At 45.4% G+C, this 24,494-nt stretch overlaps 1 protein-coding gene across 5 annotated transcripts in view; it reads right to left on the minus strand.

Annotated features, from left to right (window-relative positions):
* The window catches only part of LOC144830147 (retinol dehydrogenase 16-like), a 282,329-nt gene extending 263,152 nt beyond the window's left edge, over positions 1–19,177 (minus strand). For 2 of the 5 annotated variants that reach the window (XM_078688886.1, XM_078688887.1), the window contains exon 1: positions 3,292–3,412. The gene's annotated coding sequence lies outside the window, so the exon portion shown is untranslated. Of the gene's footprint in view, positions 1–3,291; positions 3,413–18,852; positions 18,878–19,156 lie in introns of those variants that run through there. The other 3 variants (XM_078688890.1, XM_078688889.1, XM_078688888.1) reach the window with 3 other exon arrangements.
* Positions 19,178–24,494: the final 5,317 nt, after the last annotated feature.

Consider the following 24,494-nt stretch of genomic DNA (forward strand, 5'->3'; position numbering starts at 1 on the left):
CAACCAGGAGCTGGATTCGAGCTGACCCACAAAGGATCTAGTTGACTGCAGTGTCGGTATCCGGATTGGACCCAACAAGCCTTGGCAAACGCAATCCTTGCAGGAAGTGAAGATTGACTTCGAGTCAGACCAGCAAGGTCTGGGGAGCTTCTCCTTTGCAGAGAAGCTGGAGCAAGCCTGGAGCAACAAGGAAAACAGTTTGGTTTTAAAGTTTTATCTTCAAGGGGCTCACTAGCCAACGGGCTAGCAACCGGGAAGACGCATTGAGCTGAAATGCAAGAGTGGGCCCCACGGGGCACTCGTGGAGTGTGGAGGGCGGAGCTTCAGTGCAAAAGGCGCTCGGGTCTGGGGCTTCTCGTACTCCAATGCACACCTGCGAGGGTGCCTCGGTAGTTGCACTGTTAGCGAAATGCAGGATGTCCAGGGTGTCCGGTCCCACATCTCTAGTATCCGCCACGGTTCTCAGCTTTGCTGTGGATGTGGGTTGAAGTCAGAGTAGTCTGAGAGTCTAGTTCCTGAGTCGCTGAGTTTGCGGGATCAATCGGGAGCGTCGACAAAGCAGACCGGAAAGTTACTGGTGGTGCCTGTTTGCACAGGGTGGTCACTCCTTGACCACAAGGGAGATGTCTTCGGTCTTCTAGTCGAAATAGAGCATCGAAGGTCCAAGAGTTTCGTTTCAGAGTTTCGTTCCAGGATAATCTAAAGTCCTGGGAATACAGCACCTATCTTTATACTAAGAAAAGGGGCTGGATTACCTGCTAGGTCCCTCCTATGGGTGGACCTGAGAAGGGGGTGGTTACACCCCTTTCCCTTTGTCCAGTTTCATGCCAGAGTGGGGCTGGAGTGCCCCAGCAACTGGTTTGAACCGGGCTATACATGGAGCACCTTGTGTGCCCCAGGCAGGTCTGGAAAAGCATCTTTCCATTCAAACCACCCTGCCCCAATACACTACAGGCTGTCTGGGGAGGTGCTAGCACCTCCCTCGATTGGAAACCTATTGTCCATGCCTCCCTTGCTGGAGTTTCTCCCAGCTGCAGGAGGTCAGACTCGTGTCTTTGACAGCAGCATGCATTTTGTGATGCTGAGGCTCTGTTTAACTTTAACCGGGTAAAGCAGTAACATACATGTTTTTTCCCTCTAGAAGGGTGGAATGCTACCCCCGCCGCCAGAATTGGCTGGGCGGGTAGTATTCCAAAGTGTTTGACACCTTACACAACATGTTTTGATATAGCCAAACCAAAGTTAGCATTAACCGCAAGGATTATAATGCACTTAAGTGTATATGGTATGGCTATATCATAGAACAGCTATAAGGACATGGTTCCAAAAGCTGCAGAGGGGCTCAACTCATGCTAGGGCACCCTCTCACATAAAAACAAGCACTCTGCCTCCAGGATTGTTAAGGCCTGCCATAGGAGTGACTTATAGGTTACTATGTGTCTATATATAAGGTAGATATAGATATACTATATCTAAGTAAGGGGTGATTACACCACCTTACACAAGCTGAGTGATCAGCCTGTGGTGTCAGTTTGGATGGCCAGCAAGGGGTGTCACAATACATGCTGCTGCCCCTGGTAGGCCTTGGATGCACCTATGGCTTGGGTACCTATGGTACACTATACAGGGGCTCACAAAGGTGACCCAATACCCAATCAGGTATGTACCTAAAGTACATAGTATCAATTTAGAGAGAGAACAGCTGGACTGTGGGTCTGATTAGCAGGCGACTCTAAAGTCGAAAAACCAGAGAATCACAGCAAAAAGTGGGGGTGACCATAGGAAGCAGACCCTACTCTCCTACACTTACCTCATCCGTTGGCCGCATCTCTCCTCTACCACTCCAGAGAGTCCCGGTACCAGGAAACACCCAGGCTCCCCCTAGCCAATCTCAGCGCTGCAATCCACGTTGGGATTGGTCTGAGCACCAGGGATTGGCGCTCAGATAGGGAATGGGGCCTGGGCATGTTCCCCACCAAGCTGTGTGATGCAGCCTGGTGGGGAACATGATAAGTGCACATGATTGTTTGGCCGGGCCAAGATGGCTGGCCAAGCAGTAATGCACTCTTTGAGTGTGCAAACCACTGCTCCCTCGGGCCTCCAGCCCTGCCCTAACCAGCTCGAACTTGCGCTGAGTTCTGAATGGTAACAGCCTTCTGGTGAGTTTTGTTGATCCTGGTATAGAGGGTATTCCTGTAGTCCAGCTTGCTTGTGATTGGGGTGTGCATGATTGCTGTCCAGGTACTGATTGAGAGCCATTTGAAAATCTGGAAAATGTTCCTCAGAATCTTCTGGGTATACAAGCATGAGGCGGTGCTGGCATTGACATGGGCAGTCATGTCAAGTTTGCTGTTGATAATGACACTATTCAAATGGCAGTGGGTCAACGCCACTGCTTCCATTCAGCCTATGACTACACTGTTCTCTTTTATTCAGTCCTTTAGAGACTTTCCAAAGCACCTCAGCATGGTCAGATACCTAAGGTCATACCCAACGTGTAGCTATTCTATTGCTCATGCATGACCCTCCTTTCTCTATGGTTTCCCATCCTCCCTCCGTGGTCAGGTCGCTGTTTATCATACAGTCACGTCCTATCCTCTTCTCTAGATCTGCTCTTACATGACTTCTTTTTGGAATTCTACTCAGACACTCTGAGGTGGCTTTTAGCTACATGGCATGGTTATAAATTCAATACATAAATGAATACCTGGAGGGTACCCAGTGACTAAAGAAGCTTGTTCTTTGCCTCAGCGTGCCCACCCACCTTCAGTATCCCTCATTGCAACAATTGCCCTCTTTCTGAGAATCGATAAAGAAATGGCAATCAAGATACGTTTATTTTTTAGCTTTAATGAGGTGCGACTTTACAATACCAAAGCAATTATTTACATTTGTTGACTCATGTTTATTAAAATGTGATATTTTAGACCGGTGTAATTGTTTTTTCTTTGTTAAATTGTTGTCAGGGCAAAATTCACGATGCAGACACGAGCTGTAATACACCATAATACAGACAGTCCATGTCTCGTGCTACATTTCTCATACACAGACGTTAACATTTGATTTATTTCACGCGGTGGATGCCACCCAGTCGGAGCACGCAGTTCATTGACTTCTGCGTCTAGACGGGAGACCCATTATTTCGATTCTGATTAATTTTTAAAACTCTGCAGTAATTTCACGCTTTCATGAGACAAATGTCAGGGAGAATCTTTAGGGTGATGGGGGAGAACCAAGGAAGGTGACATTAGAAGAGGAATGAAGAGAGGGGCAACAATCTATAAACCTTACCCGCAAATGTTGCTTTTCGCGCCGCTCAGAAAGGCTTTGGAGGGCTGTCCTGTCCCCGCGGCGGCAGCCCGTGTCCAACGGCCTGGGCTGGGTAAATACAACTCTGGGCACCGAACGCAGTCTGGTGACCACGGCTGTATGACTGACCACTCAGGGGCAGAGGCCAGGTGCTGCCTTTGGACATGGGGGAGGTGAGAATGAAACCCGCTGTTGCTAGTGTGTCTTCGTGTGTGGGGGCGCGCGAGAGACCGAGGGAAAGAGAGAGCAGTGTGTGTGCAGATTTTTATGGTATGTGTTCTATTTTTATAGGACGCTTCAACCAGGGGCGTAGGAGACACTAAAATTCTGGGGGGGACAGGGACAACCTGTGGACTTCCCAGTGACCCTATACAAATCACCGCCCGTTAAACAAATACAATTGCATACTTTCGAAGTGAAATATCGAGAAAAGCAGGCATGTTGTCACAGTTTGCATGTATGCTTGTTTGTTATTTCATATAGTAATCAGACCAAATGTTAAAAAAAATGTATATGAATCTTGCATCTTCATGCACCAAGCAAACAAAGGTCACGGACTTAGGGTGGGGGCGTCGTGTTTGCAAATGCATTATGGTTTGAAAAATACCTGCTGCTGCATTCCTGGTCTCCAGCAATTTTCAGGCAACAATAAAAATGTGAAGATAACTTTGGTGATTAATGTCCTTTATTGAGAGAGATCGGAGGTTTGTCTAGTGGAAGTTTTGACTCTTGGTAAGGTAGCCACAGTGGTGTAATATGCCTGCTGCAAAGAACGTGTACCATGCAGATCACAAAATGCATATCATGTAAATAGGTCAGTGAGTTGCTGCTTTTGTCTGAGAGATTCTTTTGGTATTTGCAGTTTATAAGTTAAAATCCTAACATAGAACAGTGAGCTATTAACCATCATCAAAGAACTGCACAAAAACTTCAAGGTATAGATTAGAACGTTATGATTTTTCCCCAGTCTTTCCTTATCCTAATGTTAGAAAATGGGTTCATTAGGATAGAAATTAATTCTGATTATTAAAGAGAATCCCACAACCATGGTGTTACGTTTTAAATTCAGAATTTGTGTTTCTTTAGTGTTGCAAAACCATCCTCTGCCCTGGGCCCTCTCCAACGTTTTGCTGACTGGTACTGGTGATACCTGACTGACCCTGGCCTCTGCCTGAACAGTGTTATTCTGAAAGAGACACCTATAGATAGTGTGAAAACACCTACATACACTAGGGTGCACTATGGGTTAGGGTACCCCTATGATTGGCATGGCCTCTCCTATAAGGCCCTAGTACATAATAGGGCAGGGAGATTAGAACTACCTTTAAGTCCCTAGAATATAATAGGGCAAGGCAGTTTTGAGGCCAGTAGCCCTTTCTGCATTTGCATGTGTGCACTGCTGAAGCCTGGGGTCAGTTTACAAGTAGCCCTGTGTTGTAGGACTGCTTTTAAAATGAAAATTGTGCCCAAACTCGACTTTTCGGTTTGGGGAAATTGCAAATTGATCAACTACAATGCTGGGGCAAAAATAAGTTACGTGGAAAAATGTTTTCCACTTAACTATGGCTGTGTCATATTTGCCACATAATACATCATCTGCTGCATAGTCTAACAATTTGATCAAAAACTATTTTTTTTTTTTTTTTTTTATCCTCATTTGCCGTCTTGCCGCCCATATCTTTGTTACTTTCCCACCTCTGGGCTGTTATTGTCTCTTGGGCTGATCTAGAGTAATGGGGCGTGAACAGCACATATTTTTGGGTCTGGTCCCCTCTCGAAACTCCTTCTTGACCACCTGACCCAAGATGTGTATCCTCCACCATCTCTATTCCTCGTTATCGATTCCAAATACCAGCGAGACAGGCACGGGCTTAATCATTGGACTTTTAACATAAATATAACTTTAACCAAAATTTAGCAGGAAGGGTATCCAAAAACCTCTATTTCTTTTAGAGGTATCTAACATATCTAACTTTGCTATATATCTCATGGCTAATATCCAGTCCAATAAAGTAGGACTGTGTGGTGAGACCCATAATTTACATATCTCCCGACGAGCTAATAACATAGCATAAAAGATAAGTCTTACATTATTACCCAAAACTCTATTTTGCAAATCATGTCTCCCAGAAATAATTAATTCGGGGCTTACCTCAATGGGTTGATTCAATGATTTGGAGAGGGAGTTACTCACGTCAATCCAAAATTGTTTGATATTCGGGCATGATACGAACATATGGAGGTCATCAACATTTGGGGCTTTACATTTTGGACATTCCACCAATCCTCCATTCTTAAATTTAGAAAGCCTGTAGGGGGACCAGTATGCCCTGTGGATAGTAAATAAAACATTTCGCCTTAGATTGGCAGGTTTAACAATTCTATATAGCATGCTCATAGTTACTTGCCATTGGTCTTCTGTAGCAATCCTTGGCAAGCTGTTCTTCCACAGGGTCTCTGGTAGATCAAATATCCCATCCTCCATCTCCAGTATTCGCCAGTACCAGCAAGCAACTTCCTTCTTAAAAACCACTAGTTCCAGTTTTAATTCAAATTCATTTTCCTGTCCAATCTCTGATTCTTCGTGGTTTGCCCAACTTTGAATCTGTAAGTACTTGTATTTTGAGAAAACTGAGCCCCAATTTTGCTGACATGAACTCCATGAAATTAGTTTTCCATCTTGGAATAGATCTCTCCATCTTTGTAGGGCTGGCTCCTTTATCAAGTTTAAAGCTAACGCATCTCTTGTCCAGGTCGGAGCTCCCGGCGATTCCCATATTGGAGCCATGTAACTAAGATAAGGGATCTTAGTGATTTTTCTTATTTTATACCAAATCTCGGCCAAATCTTTCAGAGTCTTGAGTTTCACTTTTTTAAAAAACTTAGGGTCTCCAAACTTATATAAATAACCAAACTCATGATAGCCTGATATTTTCAGCATTGTCTTAAAAAGTTCACCTATCTGTGACTGAACAAGGGAACCCAATAACATCCTGCAATTTTTCAAACAGAAAGCCCATGCATATATTTGTAGATCAGGAGCCGCCAATCCTCCTTTATTTACACTTCTTCGTATTTTCCTCCATGAAATTCGAGAGGTTTTAGATGCCCAAATAAATGAAGTTATCATGCTTTGTATTTTCGCCAACCATTCCTTTTTAAAACATAATGGAATAGCTTCAAACAAAAAGGTAATTTTTGGAATAATCATCATCTTTACTAGATTCGATCTCCCATATATTGACAGAGGTATATTCATCCAGCCCTTCAGCAAATCACCAACCTCTTTTTTTACTCTGTCAAGATTGGTTTTAGCCAAGTCCTCAATCTTCTGTGTGATTCTAACACCTAGGTATCTCATTTCTGCTGTTGTTTTTACTCCTCTTGTGTTAAGATTCCAGGTCATTATCTCGGTCTTTTCTTGATTTAGCTGGTAACCAGAAATCCTACCAAAATCCTTTGTTATTTTTACTAGATTTTCCAAAGAACTAACTAAACTAGTAGAATAAACAATAATATCGTCCGCATATAGACCTAGTTTCCTTGACCAGTCCACCACAGCAAAAGGGGGTATCTCTTCTGATTCCCTAATTTTACAGGCTAAGGGTTCTATATATATATTGAAAAGTAAAGGTGATAAGGGGCATCCTTGCCGGGTGCCCCGCATTACCCTAATGGGAGATGTAAGAGTGCCATTTATAAGTACACGTGAAGTCGGAGCACTGTATAATGAGAAAATGGAGTGGGTAAATTTATCTCCTAGATTGAGATATTGCAGAAGAGTTTTTAAATAAACAAAATTAACGCGATCGAAAGCCTTGGCAGCGTCTAATGCTATCGCTGCCAAGGGATAATCATACTTAGAAGCTAAATCTGGGGAAAACATGGCGGCCGGCTAACCAGCGGGTCGCGGATGTCAGGAGAGTGATGGTGTCAGGCTAATGTGTGAGGTCGATCGTCGAGTGCTGGAGTACGTTTTTCCACACGCACTTACTTGGGGAGAGCCACGGCGAGCTACCGGAGGATACTAGAAGCCGTTTGCCGGCTGGACACAGGAGACCAGCAGAAACGGCAGCGGCGGATGGCGGAGGGCACAGCGCAACAACCCGCCGAGACCGAGACTGTGGGGGCGGAGTCGCGTTACCTGCCGGCCGGGAGCTGGGAGCGAGCGGCACAGGGTGTCTGCAGAGGCCGCCGAGTGCTTGCAAAAATCGGCACTCCAACGAGCGGAGGAAGGGGTCAAGGGCTCGAAGCTGCTACAAGTAATCCTGAATTGAAAAGTGTATTGCAGCGGACCATTACAGAACAAGTAAGCAAGAAGGGGAAGGAGGGAGGTAAGTCCTCAGGATACCAGTTGAGGAGTAAGAAGCTAAACAAAGAAACGTTTGTGGGACCGAGCAGAAGTGAAAATATAAAAGTAGAAAAAATAAATAACGAGGAGACAGAGGAAAGTGCTTTTTCTAAATCTATTGCGTATAAATCTAAGGTTTCACCGTCTAAGAAAGAAAGGAAAAAAAGACAAAAAAAAGAAAAAGCGGTGTTTAAGACCCCTATCGCTCCCTCACTTAACCTTTATTTTAAGCCAGTCCCAAAGTTGTTGGTGTTGAAACCTGATTCTGTCTCTCAGCGTCAAAATAGGGTTGGCAAAGTAGTAGAGTCTGAAGAAAAAAGGGAACATCTATCAGAATATATGGAAGAACGCGAACAGGACTGGTCAACTCTTTCTACACCTAACCCATTTCAGGTTTTAGATACAGAGATGGAGGGGGATAAGGGTAGTAGCTGTGAGGCTGGGGCGCTTATAGAACAGATATCTCAATCTAATATACCAGCCACATTAAGTGAATTAACTGAAAGTTCACCTATTGATGTCATGGAAGATAAGGTGGAAGAGGATATATTTATAAGGAGAGAAGAAACTCCTATGAATGAGAAGTCGGTGTTCTCTAACACTGAGTCAATTTCAAGACAGCAAGAGAGATCTGCCTTCACAGATGGGACTGTCATGGAACTCTTAAAAAAGTTAGAACAAGACATACATTTAGGTTTTGAGGCCTCTAGAAAAAATCAAGAGCGTATTAGTGCTACATGCGTGCTGTTAGAGGATAAGATAGATAAACTAACGACTCGTGCAGGAGAGATGGAATCTGCAATGAAAACTATGCAGGGAAGAGTCCAGGACAATCGAAAGGAGATAGAGACTCTATATTCCCAAGATAGGCATATGGACGAAAGGCTAGAAAGGCTGGAAAATATGCAAAGGCGGAATAACCTAAAAATTCTCAAACTCCCAGAAGGAAAAGAAGGGACAGACATAAAGGCTTTTGTAGTGCAGTTACTGAAGAAAGAGCTAGCACTAGAAGAAGATGAGGAAAGTTTGGCTCGTGACATACAACGAATACATCGAGATCCTTTTAGGTTGAATCCGGACCGGGCTAAGCCAAGGAAAATTTTGATCAATTTTGCGACCTATTCATTAAAAGAAAAAATTTTGTCACTCGCTTTGAAAAAAAAATCTATTTTAATAGATGGAATACTAGTTGATATTAGGTCAGACTTGTCACCAGCTACAGCTAATAGGCAATGGGAGATGGGAAAGCGGTTGGCACCATTAAGGGAGCTAGGAGCCACGGCTCAATTAAAATTTCCTGCCTTTCTTAAAGTTATGTGGCACAACAAAATGTATACCTTTCGAACGGTGGACGAGGTAGACGCTTTTTTGGATGTCATTCATAATACGAGGGAATAAGACTATCGACCATAATAAATCGAAAAATTAAGAGGCACCACCACTCAGACATCCACAGGCCTAGGCCATGGGAGTAATGGTTGGGTTTTCCGGGGTGGGAAGTGAGTGTAGGGAGAGGGGTGGGATAAGGGAAAGGGAGAAAATAAAAAAAAATATTCCTCATGAGCAGTCTTGCTGTGACTTAAACAGGAAGAAGAAATGGGCAGCATATGGCAAGCATGATAACTACGATGACTAGGGCCAGAGATAAGGACTTAAGGTTCCTTAGTTGGAACGTTAATGGACTCCGAGTTAAATCTAGAAGACAGCTGATTCTGAAATATTTAGAGGATTCATCCGCACAGATCATCATCTTGCAAGAAACACATTTAGCACAAAAGGAAAGTAATGAGATTTTTAGCACCCAAAAATGGACAGCAAACGCTATTTTTACATCCCAAGACTTGGTTACAAAGGGGGTTGCTATTCTGATAAGGAAAGGATCCGACATAGTAGTCGAAAGTAGTGTAGTAGATAGTAGAGGAAGATGGGTGATTTGTAGTCTGCGACTCTCGAGCGAAACGTTAACAGTAGTGGTTTACTATGGTCCGAATATAGACGATCCCGCAGTCTTAGAGAAAGTTGAATTGGAGCTATTGGATTTTCCTGGCAAAGTAATTATGGCAGGGGATTTTAATACGGTACTAGATGGGAAGATGGACAGGGCAGGTAATACTAGAGCAATAACAAATATCAAAATGACTGCCAAACTTAAGTCAATGATGGGGCAACTTGGACTTTGTGATATTTGGAGAGATAAATCTCCACAACAGTCAGGGTTTACTTTTTATAACAAAAAATATAAACACAACTCAAGGATAGATTTTTTTTTGGTTGATAGTAGATTGAGAGAGAGGGTTACTGAGGTAGTTCATTTAGGGGCGCATCTATCAGATCACTCGGGGGTGAGTTTAAATTCGAGTTTGGAAGAAGAGAAAATCACTTCAGTTTGGAGATTAGACCGGACAATTTTAGCCGATACAGAAGTCTTAGAGATTCTCAAAGAGGAGATACAAGTTTTCCTAGAAGTAAATGTGAGTTCAGCCAGGGATGACACAGTATGGGAAGCGTGCAAGGCATTTATGAGAGGCAGAATGGGAGTCCAGGGCGCAAAGAGAAGAAGACTGTATTATAGTCAGGTATCAAAGTTAGAAAAAGAGATTCGAGAGTGCGAAATGAACCGGATTCCCCAGGATGGTACTACTTTAGATGGTTCTTGGGAGAAAAAACTTTTAGACCTAAAGGTTCAGCTAACTGCGATACTTGCACAACGAGTCAAAGAAAGATGGGAAGCTAGTCGGTTGGCACATTTTTCATATGGGGAGGGATGTGGCAAGTTACTAGCCTGGAAAGCTAAGAAAGATGTCGTACGTAATCATATTAAAGAGATCAAGAAACCAGGCTCAGATCAAATTATAACAGAAAATAAACAGATGGTAAAAGCATTTCAGGAATATTTCACGAACGTGTATGCAGAAGACTTGTGTCCAGATACGGGGGAGATTGAGACCTGGCTATCTTTAATGAAACCATTATCAGATGAGGAGATGAGAGGGCTTAATAAGGAAATTACTCAAGAGGAGCTGATGAAGGTTATTAAAGATAGCAAGAGAGGAAAAGCCCCTGGACCGGATGGCCTACCCGCAGAAGTCTATAAAGCTCTTGATACTACGCTGGTCCCTACTCTTTGTCACTTATATAATAAAATATTTCGGGGGGAAGCGAAAATCCCAAGCTCTTGGAATGAGGCAAATATTATTCTAATTCTTAAGCCAGGGAAATCCCCAAAAAATATGGATGCGTATAGGCCGATCTCGCTTTTAAATTGCGACTATAAATTCGACACAAAAATTTTGGCTGACAGGCTTAGTAAAATCATCCATAAATTAATACATGAAGATCAAAGAGGTTTTATTAAGAAGAGGTATTTAAAAGATCTTACCTACTCTTTGATCAAAAACAATTTTGTTGCTCTAACGGATCAAAAATTACTAAGAGAAATGTGACTTATGTTGCTGTGAAGTGTAGGGCCCTTTGCAAAGGTTGACTGGTCAATCAATCAATCAATCAATCATAAATATTTGTATAGCGCGCTATTCACCCATAAGGGTCTCAAGGCGCTGAAGGGGGGGGGGGGCGCTACTGCTCGAACAGCCAGGTCTTGAGTAATTTCCTGAAGGAGAGGTGATCCTGGGTCAGCCGTAGGTGAGTGGGGAGGGAGTTCCATGTCTTGGCTGCCAGGTAGGAGAAGGATCTTCCTCCGACGGTAGTCACCTTTCCCACTGCTGCATTTGTATGTTACACAGGTACTAATGAGGCAAAAGCTTTGCAGAGGCTGTTAGTATGAATAAATATGTCAAAATAATAAAGTATCATAAAATGCACTGCATTACGCTGCAGCCTTTTTATTGTTGCATAATTTAGTCAACACTGCAACATCTTTTTGGCCTCCATTGCTGCATAACTCCAGTGGCCCGAAAGAAGGCTGCACATGTTATAAGTGTTTGTGCATGAAGCAGAGACCATGAAGTTTGCAAACTTAGAAGCTGAATACGATGGCAGGAGGACTTCAGTCCGACCGCCATCGAATCGGGGAATGGGACCACTGGCCTTCAGGGTGGCGGCCCCACGATAGGCATTACAATGTGACCGCCACTATGGCCTTCGCAGTGCCTATCTTTTACAGTGCAGCACCTGGCTGCATCATCCGCCGCAATGTGAAAAAGGACATGTTACATATATCACTGCACTACGTGGCAGTCACAATCAGGTGCCTGACACATGGTGCAGTGATATGTAGGGGGGCATCTTAGATATCCCCTGGGTCCCATGTCTGGGGGCTGAGGGGACAGGGGCCTGCTACGGGCCCCCAATGTCCCTTTCCACCAACTTTTCCATGGCGGGTGAACGGCCATGGATAGGCTGGCGGGTAAGGGGTATCGTAATCCCTACTGTGGTGGCTGGTACAGGGAAACAGAGAGGTTTGGGTCCTGTCACTGACTAGCCTGGACCACTCCAATATATTCAACAGAAACAGTAGCTAGACAGGTTAAATTTTGAATTTTTTGTCACACCTAGTCCAAAAGTTCTAGGTGATTAGACTGTTTTATTTAAGTATTTTTTTCTTTTTTTGAGAAAACTTTATACAATTTCATATATCAACAAAAGGACAATCGTCAAACAATATTGAACATATAAAGACAATAAAACATGAATATATACACAAAACTACTAAAGTGCTTTACAGTATACACCAAATATACGTTTATACAATGCCTCTGATTATTTCGTTACTAAGGCACCAGTCCATCAAATTACAAACAAATTAACGGTCGGACAATAAAGTTCATAGACAGTGCCTGCCTAGCTAACTAAGCCAGGGACTAGATTACTACCAGGGGTCACACTGCTAAGGGTAAAGATGTGAACATTGTTTCGTGACCTTAGAGGCGTCCTTCTTATCTTTCCCCAGCTAGGGGTCAACGCGTTTCGAACTGCCGTTCAGTTTATGGGTTCTCCTCAGGACACGGACTGGAGGTGGCCATAACTGGGTGTTGTAATCACAGACCACCGTTGTGCGGAGTTGCCAAAGGAATTTAAAGATTTCTTCAAAGTTTGTGGAGGTGCAGCAAAGCGTGAGCGAGGGACGGGGGGCGCTGGCCGCTCTACGGCACCAGTGCCGCTCTTCTAATTTGTGCTCCTCGATAAGGTTTTTTTGTTTGATTCAGCTGCTCTCTCTGTTCTCACTCGGCGTCTGACAGGCATCACCAGCATTGTAGGAACCACGAGCCCCTCCGCCGCACTGGCGGGCTCAAGGCGCCAGTTGGGTGTGTGGCGGTGGTCTTTCCGACCGCCAGGGAACCACCCGCCATTGTAATATTGCTGACGGTAATGCAGTCAACAATGGCGGTGTAACCGCCACTGACTGGGTGACGGGGCAGTCCCACCTCCATTATAATCACCCCATAAGTTTGGTATGCATGCAAATCCTTCATTACTGATCGCTGGTGAGTTGCACCACTACTGCTAAAAAAGGCCAATGGAGGTACCAATGGGTGCGGGTGGACTGGCCTCAAGGATCTTGTGACCTCCGTGACAGTCACTGTTGAAGGTGTGTCTAGGGTGTGCTTCTTTGTATGCCTGCTCGCAAGACTGGAGGTGAACTGAAGTATGGATTGTGGTGGACAGGCCTTCAAGGTTAACTCACACTTGCCGCCATTAGGGTCCACCTACGGGTGCTAAGACACCAGGGCTTCTAAGGTCTATCGGGCCTTCTAAGGTGTAGCATCGGAATGAGCTCTGTCAGGAGTGTGGTCTGGTGGACTGGTCATGAAGGCTGAAAATGGTGCTCAAGTTCCAAATTCAGCAGCTCTGGCCAGAGTGCCACATCCTCTCCCACATTGAACACCATACTGCCCCACTGAGAGAAACGTGAACTGCCTTAAGCTACAACTCAATTGTGCTGCAACTAAAGTTAAATTATACACTAGACAACAGTAAAATGCTGCCTGAAAAAAACAAAGAACACCCTGGAAAAAGCAAACACTCATAAGGAATGCAAGAATAAGCAAAGCATGTGAAATGCAATCAGGAACACCATGGTTACCTTAACAGTTTTAAACTCATTATTCAGAAATCAGTAAGTGATTTTGCCTGTAAATTTCAGGACATGGCTACAGGACCAGTCAGGAAGGGACCCATTTCAATGTCCATTGCTTATATCCTTTTAAAATGTAAGCAGTTTGGTTTAAAAAAAGACCACATCCCCGAACACAGAGCTGCAGTACACATTTTATAAGCTAAAATAATTAAAACAGTTGAAAACGATCATATTAAACGTTTCTACTCCACTCATCAACCAGGTATTGCAGTCCCTATAGGGATGGTGCACTTCCCCACCCTGGGAAAACAATGTTCTTCAAAGAAAGAATGTTCTTCAAAGAAAGAAGAAAAAAAGAAAGTAGCGCTTTCACTGGCAAACTCTGTAAATTGGTGCTAATGTGTGTGGGTGTAAATAACAATCTGGCCTGTCTGCTGACCACTCTGTATCGCCTTATTTAGGTATTTAATATTTTTTTCTCTCCGTCCTAAGGTTTTTCTTTGGAATTCTAAAACGATCAGCAAATGGGGACATTTCCAGCCAAAGTGTTCTTCCTATTTTGGATCCATTTCACAGGGAAACAAATAAAGACAAAGAGAGGCAAATGAGAGAAAGTAAGAGCTGTCTCGAAATCAGAATTTAACAAGGAGGAAGACATAGACAGAAAGAGATAGAGGAAAAAGAAAGAGAGGGGGGGGAGGGCCGCTGCCAGAGGCAGATCAGGACTCAGGAGAAGTTGACACTGTGCTTCTCTGGGCATGAAAGAAAAGAGACAGAGTTGTCTTCCTTCTCTGCCCTTCCCAGGCCGCCAAGCCTTCCTGCAGCATAACAAAAGGCAGAGGGCAGGGGTCCTCTTTGACTCCGGGCAGGTCAAGTACAGGGCCATTAGGTAGCGCTTTCGCGCGCTAATGGCCCTGTCAATAACAAAAGGGAGAGGGGAAATTCTTATGTCCCCCGTGTCCCCACCACTTTAAAATCTGGGGGGGATATATCCCCCTCGTCCCCCACACTTCCTATGTCCATTGTTTCAACACTTAAATCGTACAACCGTTTGAAACACACAGACATAAGAAATTACCTTCCAAAAGGTGTGGTAAGTGTAAAAACAGTAATGGAACTCCCGAAGGTCAAGGACAGAAAGGAGCAGGGCCGGCCTTAAGCATGGGTGAGCTGGGCCCAGGCCCGGGGCGCCAATTTTCTGAGGGACGTATGGAGCTGTGTTCATTAAGGTTATGCCACTAGCAGCGCCCTTCTCATCCTGCTCTAGCCATGTCCTTGCCTGTTTGTTTCTGTCTGATTTGCCAGTTTAAAGTGTTTTTATCCTTCATTATCATAGGGCGGGCAATGTTTTTAACACCCTTTCAGTAGCGGCTCCTCGGCTAAGGTGGAGGAGCATCGCCACACTGCTTGGCAGCAGTGAAGGAAAGAAAAAATAAAATAATAACAATGTTATAATTTTATTTGTTGCTTCCTGCTGCTGCAGCATGGGGGCGGGCGAGCGGGTCTGCTCTACTCACAGGGCAGGGGAGGAATGGTCGGCACATTGAAGTGTGCATGATGCTTTGGCCGGCCGTCTCAGGACGACTAAACAGTCATTGCGTACTTTGCATGTTCTCCATGCAGGCTGTATCACAGCCTGGGTGGAGAACATGCCCAGGACCCCAGTCCCTGTCTGACCGTTGAATTATAAAGCTTAAACCAATCACAATGCTGCATTGCAGCGTTGGCTCAAGGGAGCCTGGCTGCTTCCTGGTCGGCAGACTGAGGAGGGACGAGTGGCGAGGAGTTAGTCTATTTTTTTTACATCTCTTTACCACTTGCCCCCCCCCTCCCTGCCATCCCAGATCCGTGCCGGCTGCCACTGCACCCCTTTAGCCCCCTTCTGTACCCTCCCTTCACTGTCTCACCCCTGCTGGCACACACCAACAAAACTACCATCTTCATGAGGCAGCTAAGCTGTCAGGGATTTAGGTGAGCTGGGGGGAGTCCGAGGATGTTTGCCTTCAGGGCCGGTCACTGCTCATCCAGGGACTGATCAGTGAACACAAAAGGGACCCCCTTCTGCCTCATATAATTAATTGCAGAAAACTCGGGCACCACCTGGCAAACCCTACTGTCGCACTGCTGTATGGGAAATTTTCCTCATGTTAAACACTTACTGTTCACTTATTCCTTTTTCACGATTTTTTAAACATTTTCAACCCCGATGTGTTCAGTTCCTTGTTACATCACTCTACTGAGCTCCATAAATCACTGCAGAGACAGCGAAGTTCCATCCTGTCTCTTTATTTAATTTTTCATATGTTCACTGAGTGCTCAAAAGGCTTTTCACAGTAACACGTTGTCATAAAGGTCATGATCAAAACTTGCAGCAAAAAATGACTCATTACTTATGCCCAATGCATTTCGAGCCTAACAGGCTCTTCGTCAGGGGTCTCTGTAACGAAATAAGAGACGCATCTCAGCTAACCATTCACTGTTAATAAACAATATAAAACAATACTTGACCCTCCTATTAAACCTACCCGCATACTCCCACACCTCTTATTTCTAATGTGCTGGGGCTAAACAAATCCTCATCTCTCCCAGTCTCAAAACCCTTTTGCCCTCTCATAATTATCACACCCACTGCTAAAATAAAATGTGACCAACAAATAGTACGACCCTCAAATAATCACAACAGAACTAATGTCATCCACACCCCACCTTTCTCGTCCAAACCGTACTCCACAAAAGCAGGGGTCCCTCAAGGTTCTATCATCTCGCCCATGCTTTTCACCATCTACATGAAGTATTTACCAGTACTGATCAATAAATTTCACCTCACGTGCTACAACTATGCAGATGACACGCAAATACTCCTTCAACTGGAATGCCCCAAAGACATTGGAAAATCACCAATTTTCAGCTGTCTCAGAGCCGTGGATCAGTGGATGACTTGGAGCCATCTCAAATTGAATGCTTCAAAAACTGAAATACTCACGTGTGGCGATTGGAAAAATTACAACCCGCTTGCCGCATGGCCTGATGAACTGGGATCACTGCCTAAAGTATCGAAGGAAGTAAGAAACCTCGGAATGACCATGGACTCCAAGCTGTCGATGAATGTCCAAGTAAATAAACTAGCAAGATCAAGCTTTGCTACTATAAAAACGCTGCGACGAATTTTCCCTCATTTGGGATTTCCACACAAGGTCCAAGCTACCATCTCCCTTGTTCTATCCAAACTCGATTACGCCAATAGCCTCTACCACGGATCACCTTTAACGACCATGAAAAGACTACAACGGATTCAGAACTCGGCTGCCAGACTACTCCTGCATATCAAACCACGAGACCACATCTCCCCTGCCTTGAAAGCCCTGCATTGGTTACCGGTTGCCAGAAGATCCACGTTCAAGCTGCTTTGTATTACCCACAAAGCAATACATGGAGTAGGACCACTCTTCATCAGGAATAAAATCACCAAACACATTCAACAAAGGAACCTACGCTCTAAAGGAGCATCTCGCCTCAAAATCCCACCATACAAGAAAAAAACAATGGGTGGCACATCCTTCTCTGTTCAAGCAGCCAAACTATGGAACTCTTTACCCCCCAACATAAGATCCACCGACAACCACCTTATCTTCAGAAAACTACTCAAGATCTGGCTCTTCCCCACATAGGTACCATACGGAAATAGAAATTTACAGCATATCCCTCTGTATATAAGCATTTGTTTTCACTATAGATATTTATTTATCTTTGAGTATTACTTTATAAAACATGTAAAACAATTATGTTGTTAAGAGAAGAAAAAAAAATAATAATAATCATCATCAATAAATAAAAATCATTTTTGGTCTACATGTACATACTTCCATTGTACATCTATGTACCATCCATGTACTTGGATCTGTGTGTCTGTTACTTTTCTCCTGAAAAAAAGCATATCCAATGCACTACCCTATCTCTCATCCTGTGCCTCTATCAATATATTTAATCTAAATATACTTACTTTTTTATGTATCTATATATTTTTAATGTACTTATGGATCTATATACTTATCTCTTTCTTCTAAGTTAGCATTTCCAATGCACTAGCCTATTTCTCAGCCTATACTTCACTCAATATATCTTCTATCCCAACCTTCAGACTCCTCTCAAACTTCTTTCTACTACTCCTTCTAATGCACTACCCTATCTCGCATCCTATAGATCTATCAATATATCCTCTACATCCACTCTCTCATTTATCCCAAACCCCATACCACTACTATGATCGCCAAAATAACCTTTTCTAGACTCTCTCCTGCTCTACCCCTCCATGCATCATCTGACACCTTTTTACTACACCGATCCCCTAAAACAAACATTTCTAAACTCTCCCCTCTGACTCCTTCCCTCCAAAACTCATTTTTACTCATCCAAAAGCCTCTTCCTACTACTAATATATATATAAAAAAAATCTTTTACTCTTTTATCCCTCCACTATCCTTTTTTCAATAAAAATTAACAGACTAACATGTTTCACTTCTCAAATTCCATATTCAACTATACTAATATACTGCCTAAATAACTGAATAACATATCTACTACTCAAATTACTTCATATTTATACTATACTAATTTTCAACACTAATCCTTTATGGGTTCCGGAGTGGCGTGCTACTCGCCAGAAAAGCGCTTCAACGCCCATCAGGGGTAACAAGTGCTATATGAATGCAAATCTTTCTTCCCCTTTTATCCATCCGCTATCCTTCTCACTCCAAGTAACAGACTGATATCCACCACTGAAATTACCTCATATTTCACCATATTAATTCACCACTAATCCTCTATAGCATGCGTCAACAAGCGAGCGATAGATAAATATGAACCTTTGTCCTACTCTATCCTTCTGCTATCATTCCAAATCCAAATAACTGATTAACTTATCCACCACTTAAAATGTACTTGCATGTTTCACTATACTAATTCAACACTAATCCTCTGTGGGTCCCGGAGTAGCGTGCTACCCGCCGAAAAAGCGCTTCGACGCCTCGTCAGGGGTAGTAAGTGCTATATAAATGCAATTACAATACAATACAATACAATACATGAATTAGTCTCTCAGTTTTAGCTCATGACCAACTTCCCCGTTTCCCTTTAATTTTAAGCTTATCTAGAATACCTAGTGTGAGTTGCTGCCTGCCGCCTGACCTCTTCATTCTCTTCTCTCCTTTCTGGACGTACGTTATTTATTTACTCATCATTTCATGCGAAAGAGTTTTTGTTTAGTTAATTTTTTTGGGTGTTTTAGTTACATCACTGTACTGGGCAGCGCTCACTCAAAGCGTGATTGTCCCTGTCATTTCTCCAGGCTGCATTTATTTACAGTCGCAGCCGTCACGGCTCATGGGTGGGGGGGCGCGGGGGCGCGCGAAGAGGAGGGATTAATTTAATAAAAATAAATAAATAAAGATAATCAAACTTACCTTTCCGACTGCCGGTACCCGGGGCTGCGTCTTCTCTGCTCTCCTGCTCTCCAGGAACAGGAAGCAGAAGCAGGTAGCCAGGCTCCCTCCTTCCCCTAAGCTAATCACAATGCTGCTCGAGCAGCGTTGTGATTAGTCAGGACGCTGACCAGCCAGGGGGTAATGGGGAGGCCATTTTCACCATGTACAGGCTGCATGCAGCCTACATGGAGAAAAGGCAGAGTGCGCATGACTGGTTTGGGTAGCCCAGGGGGCCGACCAAACAGACTTTGCTCACTCAGGAGTGGGCAAGCACACCACTCCTCCCCTGTTTTCAGAGCAACCCCACCCACCCGTCCGCCTGAAACCAAACATAAAATGGTAATAACAGAAAGTTATTACCATTTTATGTTTCTACTTCTCGCACTGCGAGAAGCAGTGGGGCGACGCTCCTCCGCCCTAGTGGGGGAGCCACCCCTGTTTCTTTACCTACTTGCTCTCGTCGGCAGTAGATTCACATAGATATGGATTAGGGGACAGGTATTTTTCTTTATGGTTCTTAAACAAATTACATGGATAATCATTGTACCTATTTTAGGCATATTGGGCCGGATGTACGACCATTGGCAATTGCGACTCGCAATTTGCGCCCAATTGCGAGTTGCAAATTGCGACTCGCAATTGCCAATGTACAACAGTGTCTGAGACACTGTTTGCGATTCCCAATCGGGTCGCAAATAAAATGCCTCATGCATTTTAAGGAGGCTGTTGCAATTTGCAAACCCATTGGGAATGATTGGCACTCCCAGGGATGGTGGCCTGCTGAGTTCAGCAGACCTCCATGTCTGGGACTGCTTTTAAATAAAGCAGTTTTTTTTAATGCAGCCCATTTTCCTTAACCTCTTCGGTGCTCATGACGAGCTCAGCTCGTCATGAGGTATACCTCTAGGGTGCTCATGACGAGCTGAGCTCGTCATGACCACACCCATTTACATTATGGCCCAGCACAGCAGAGGGATAGCTCAAGCAGTTAAGGTGTTAAAGGAAAACGGTATGCATTTAAAAAAAAAAATGAAACATTTCTTTTTTAAGGGCAGGTAGCGGTCCCTGGGACCACTGCCTGCTCTGAAAAAACGTCTCCTGGGGACCCCTTCCCGTTTGCGAATGGTTTACCACCCTCTTGAAGAGGGTGGTGAACTGCAAGGGTTTTGCGACCGCAATTGCGGTCGCAAAACATTCTTACATAGGGTTCAGACTCGCTATTAGGAAGGGACGCCCTTGGAACGCCCCTTCCTAATAGTGAGTCGCTAACACTATTTTGCGAGTCGCTACTTAATTAGCGACTTGCAAAATAGGGTTAGTACATGGGCCATAGGTTTTTTGCATGTGCAAACGGGTGTAAAACCCATTTGCGCATGCAAAAATCCATTGTACATCTGACCCTTAATCTCTACTTCGTAGGCATTACTTCAATGGTCATATCGTAGGAATGTAAAGGACTGCAGATGTAAATGTACTGCAGATGTAATGCCGTGCAATGCAAAGGCGCATCCGATGTAAAAACATCATAGTAATGACTCCAGTAAAAACTGACCTTCCTATTTTAACTTGTCAACAACAGGAACATTTGATTAGCGAAAAAATGTATTTATTTATTTATTTATTTAAAATTCTTTTTATTTACAAATCAGAAAAACAATGGTGGTTGTCACACTCAAACAATACAGTAATTACATTTGCACCGTAGGAAGAATCAAAGCATACTAGTCGTTTACAATTTAAAATATTCATTGCAGTTCATCGTTAATCAGTTAACAGTGCGAGTGGCTCATCAACCGGAGTAATCTGGGGGGGCTCACATATGTTACCTGTGTATTCGTTCCATTTAGACCACACCTCAACCCATTTCCGGGGGCACCCCGAGCCACATAGACTGTTTTTTCTTGTAGCATGCACCAGTCCATGTCCATTTTCCATGAGTCCAGTTTTGGCGGCACCACTGTCCCCCATAGCCTAGCAATGTTCCTCTTTGCAATTGCAAATCCCAGCGTAGCCCAAAGCTTCCCCCGGGGGTGGCAGGTCTGTGGGCACCCAAATATTCAATAGGCTCCTCTTAGCCTCGACTCTGAGCTCCACCTCCCACACCTCTTGCATACAGCGATGTAGCCGGCGCCAAAAAGCCTGAAGCGCTGGGCATTCCCATATTATGTGGAAGTAAGTCCCCACCTCTCCGCACCCCCTCCTGCAGAGCCCATCCTCACTACGGCCCATCCTTTGCAAACTAGTCCCGGAGACATATACTCGGTGGAGAATTTTGAGCTGAATCAAGCTAAGTCTGGCCGATATAGCTACTTCCTTAGGGGATGCAAGCGCACCTCTCCACGCCTCCTCGTCTATTTCTAACCCTCCCATTTCCCTTTAAGATTTAATAGCAGATCTGGAGAGTTGTTGATAATTATTTTGTATGTGAGTGTGATGGCATGCTCAGGGAGGTGGCCTTTTAGCAGTCTATCCTCCAGAGGGGAGGACTCTGGGGACTGGGTCCCTGAGGGTATGTTTGTCTGAAGGGAGTGCTTGACCTGCAGGTATCTGAAGTGCTCTGTTTGTGCGAGATCATAAGTGCGTTGGAGTGAGGCAAAGGACACTACACTGTCTGGACCCCATAGGTCTTTAATGTGGAAGATTCCAATTAGGTCCCAGTTGTGGAATCCTTTGGTGCGACCCAGAGTGCCCAACCTTTCTGAGACCCATAGCGGGGTAGCCATTGTGAGGGTGTTAGCCCATCCCAACTTTCGCTGTACAATATGCCACAGTTGAACTGAATTCTGGGTGGGTCCAGTTAGTGGGTACCTGCCAGGCCTGGAGTAGAGCGCCACCTCAAAATTCCCTCCCGGAAGGAGCCACCGGTCCATTCCATATCCCGGGTCGTTACCGTTGCAGTAGGTGCCTTGATTGATGGCCGAGAGATGTGCAGCCCAGTAGTACTTTCGGATGTCCGGGAGTGCTATGCCTCCGTCGAACCATCCCAATGTAAGTTTCTGAAGGGAAATACGGGGCGTCCCGGACCAAAGTAGTTCTCTCTGTGTGGCTTCGATGGACGCAAAGTAGGAATGTGGAACCAGGTCTGGATAGTTTTGTATGGCATACAAGAATCTTGGGAGCGCCATCATTTTAAAGAGTGCTGCCCTACCTAATAGGGACAGCAGGAGCTTCCGCCATGCGGCAGAGTCCCTTTTGAACTGCTGTAGAGGCGGCAGGAGATTCCTCTCATATCTAGTGGTCCTTTCTTTGGAGATAAAAATCCCCAAGTATCTGAATCCATCCGTGGCCACCTTAATCGGGCAGTTCTGGGGGACCGTCGGATGGTCTCCATGTAGAACATACATTAGAGACTTGCCCCAGTTTATACTATACCCTGAGTTTCTACTGAAGCTAGTGAAGATATCCATGCCTACTATGAGGGACTTACGAGGTCTCGTGAGATAAATGAGGATGTCGTCCGCATAGAGCGAGATCCTGTCCTCCCAACCATCGGCCCCCCGGAGTCCCTTCAGGGAGAGGTCTTGCCTGATCAAGGCAGTGAGTGGTTCCAGAGACAGGGCAAAAAGCAAGGGTGAGAGGGGACACCCCTGTCGTGTCCCTCTTTCAAGAGCAAAGACCTCAGAAGTTTTGTTGTTAACCGTGACCTGGGCTAAAGGCTCAGAGTGAAGGAGACGCACCCACCCTATGAAGCCAGAGCCGAAGCCCAGTTTCTGAAAGACTGCCATCATGTAGGGCCATTCCAGCTTGTCAAATGCCACAACCGTGTCTTCTTGGATCGTGTGACAGCGTCCCATTACTCCGTGAAGACTGCGGATATTGAGCGCCGTGTTGCGGTGGGGCATAAAACCTGACTGATCCGGATGGACCAGTGTCGGTAGGACTGGTTTGAGCCTATTGGCGAGGACCTTTTCAAGGATCTTGGGCTCCGCGTTAAGTAAGGATATGGGCCTATAGGAGGCACATGAGTCTCTAGGTTTTCCTTCTTTAGGGATGGCCACAATTGTGGCTATGCGCTGGTCTCTTGGTAGAATACCCCTCTCCCTGCTCTCCTCAAACATCCGTTTTAAGTACGGGCTAAGGCTGTCTGGTTTTAGCTTTTACAGCTCGATCGGTAGTCCGTTAGGCCCTAGGGCTTTTCCCAGGTGGAGATCCCTAGTAGCCCGACCCAACTCTTCAGTGGTGAGCGGCGCCTCCAAGGTCTCCCGCTCCGTCTCTGAGAGGGTAGGTAGACGGATGTCAGTTAACAAATCAACAGAGTCCTCCTCCGGCCGGTCAGACCCTCTACTATAGACCTTCTGGTAGTGCAACGCAAATTCCTTAACTATCTCACGGGTTCCGTGACTACGGCCCCTGACTCAGTGCTAAGCTCCGCCACCACTTTCTGTGCCTGTTGTTTTTTATCCAGCCATGCTATGAGCTTACCCGCCTTATCTCCTTGGTCATATATATTCTGCCCTCCCTGTCTCTTGCTATATTCTTAGCGGCATCAGTGGCCAAAGCCTTATATTCCGCCGCTCTGAGTTGCATCTGGTGGGCTTTCCCTGGGTCGTCGTCATTCTGCGCTGCAACTTCCAGCTCATGGAGATCTCTCTCCATGCCGACCATTTGTGCTTCCCGTTCTTTGCGACAGCCCGCGATCGCCGAAAGGGCCTCCACTCTGAGTACGGTCTTGAAGGCCTCCCACAGTACCGGTCAATCGATAGTGTGTCTTCCTAGTGTCTGCGTTACGGAGGTACCAAGCATTGACCCGACCTGACCTCGTCAGAGCCGGTCGCTCCACCTGCCGCGTGGCTCCTCCAGAGTGCACCGGTGCCCCCGCTGCTGACTCCTGACCGCCGCTGCCCCCAGGGCTCAGGTGCCCCTGATTGTGTTCTGTGCTCATCCCGTTTTTTGTACCTTTTCTGCCGCCTGTGCGCTGTGTTTTCACTGCTATTGTGCCCATTATTGTCGTGCCCCTGTATTTTCCGCTACTTTGTGCCTTCTGCCGCCTGTTTTCCCGCTGTTTTCCCCGCTCCCTGCCGCTGCTCCCCCGATGCCCCGCCCCCTTCTTCTTTCTGTACCATCGACCCTCCTCGCCGCCACCCCGCTCCCGCCTCCCAGCTGCTCCTCCCGCCCACCCCACTCTCCATTTATGGCAGAGTCCGCGCGTGCGCGCAGCGTTCACGCACAGCGGGCGCGCCTGGACCGCGCCCAGCGCCAGACCCCCTGGCCCCCGCAGAGGCCAGCCAACTCGCCGGACTTACGACGCCGCCACCCTCAACGCACTCAACACCAGCCGGATCCCTGGTTGCTACCGAGCCACCCCAAGACGCACCCA

The sequence above is a fragment of the Lissotriton helveticus genome, chromosome 1_1 (genome assembly GCF_964261635.1).
Source record: "Lissotriton helveticus chromosome 1_1, aLisHel1.1, whole genome shotgun sequence".
NCBI lineage: Eukaryota > Metazoa > Chordata > Amphibia > Caudata > Salamandridae > Lissotriton > Lissotriton helveticus.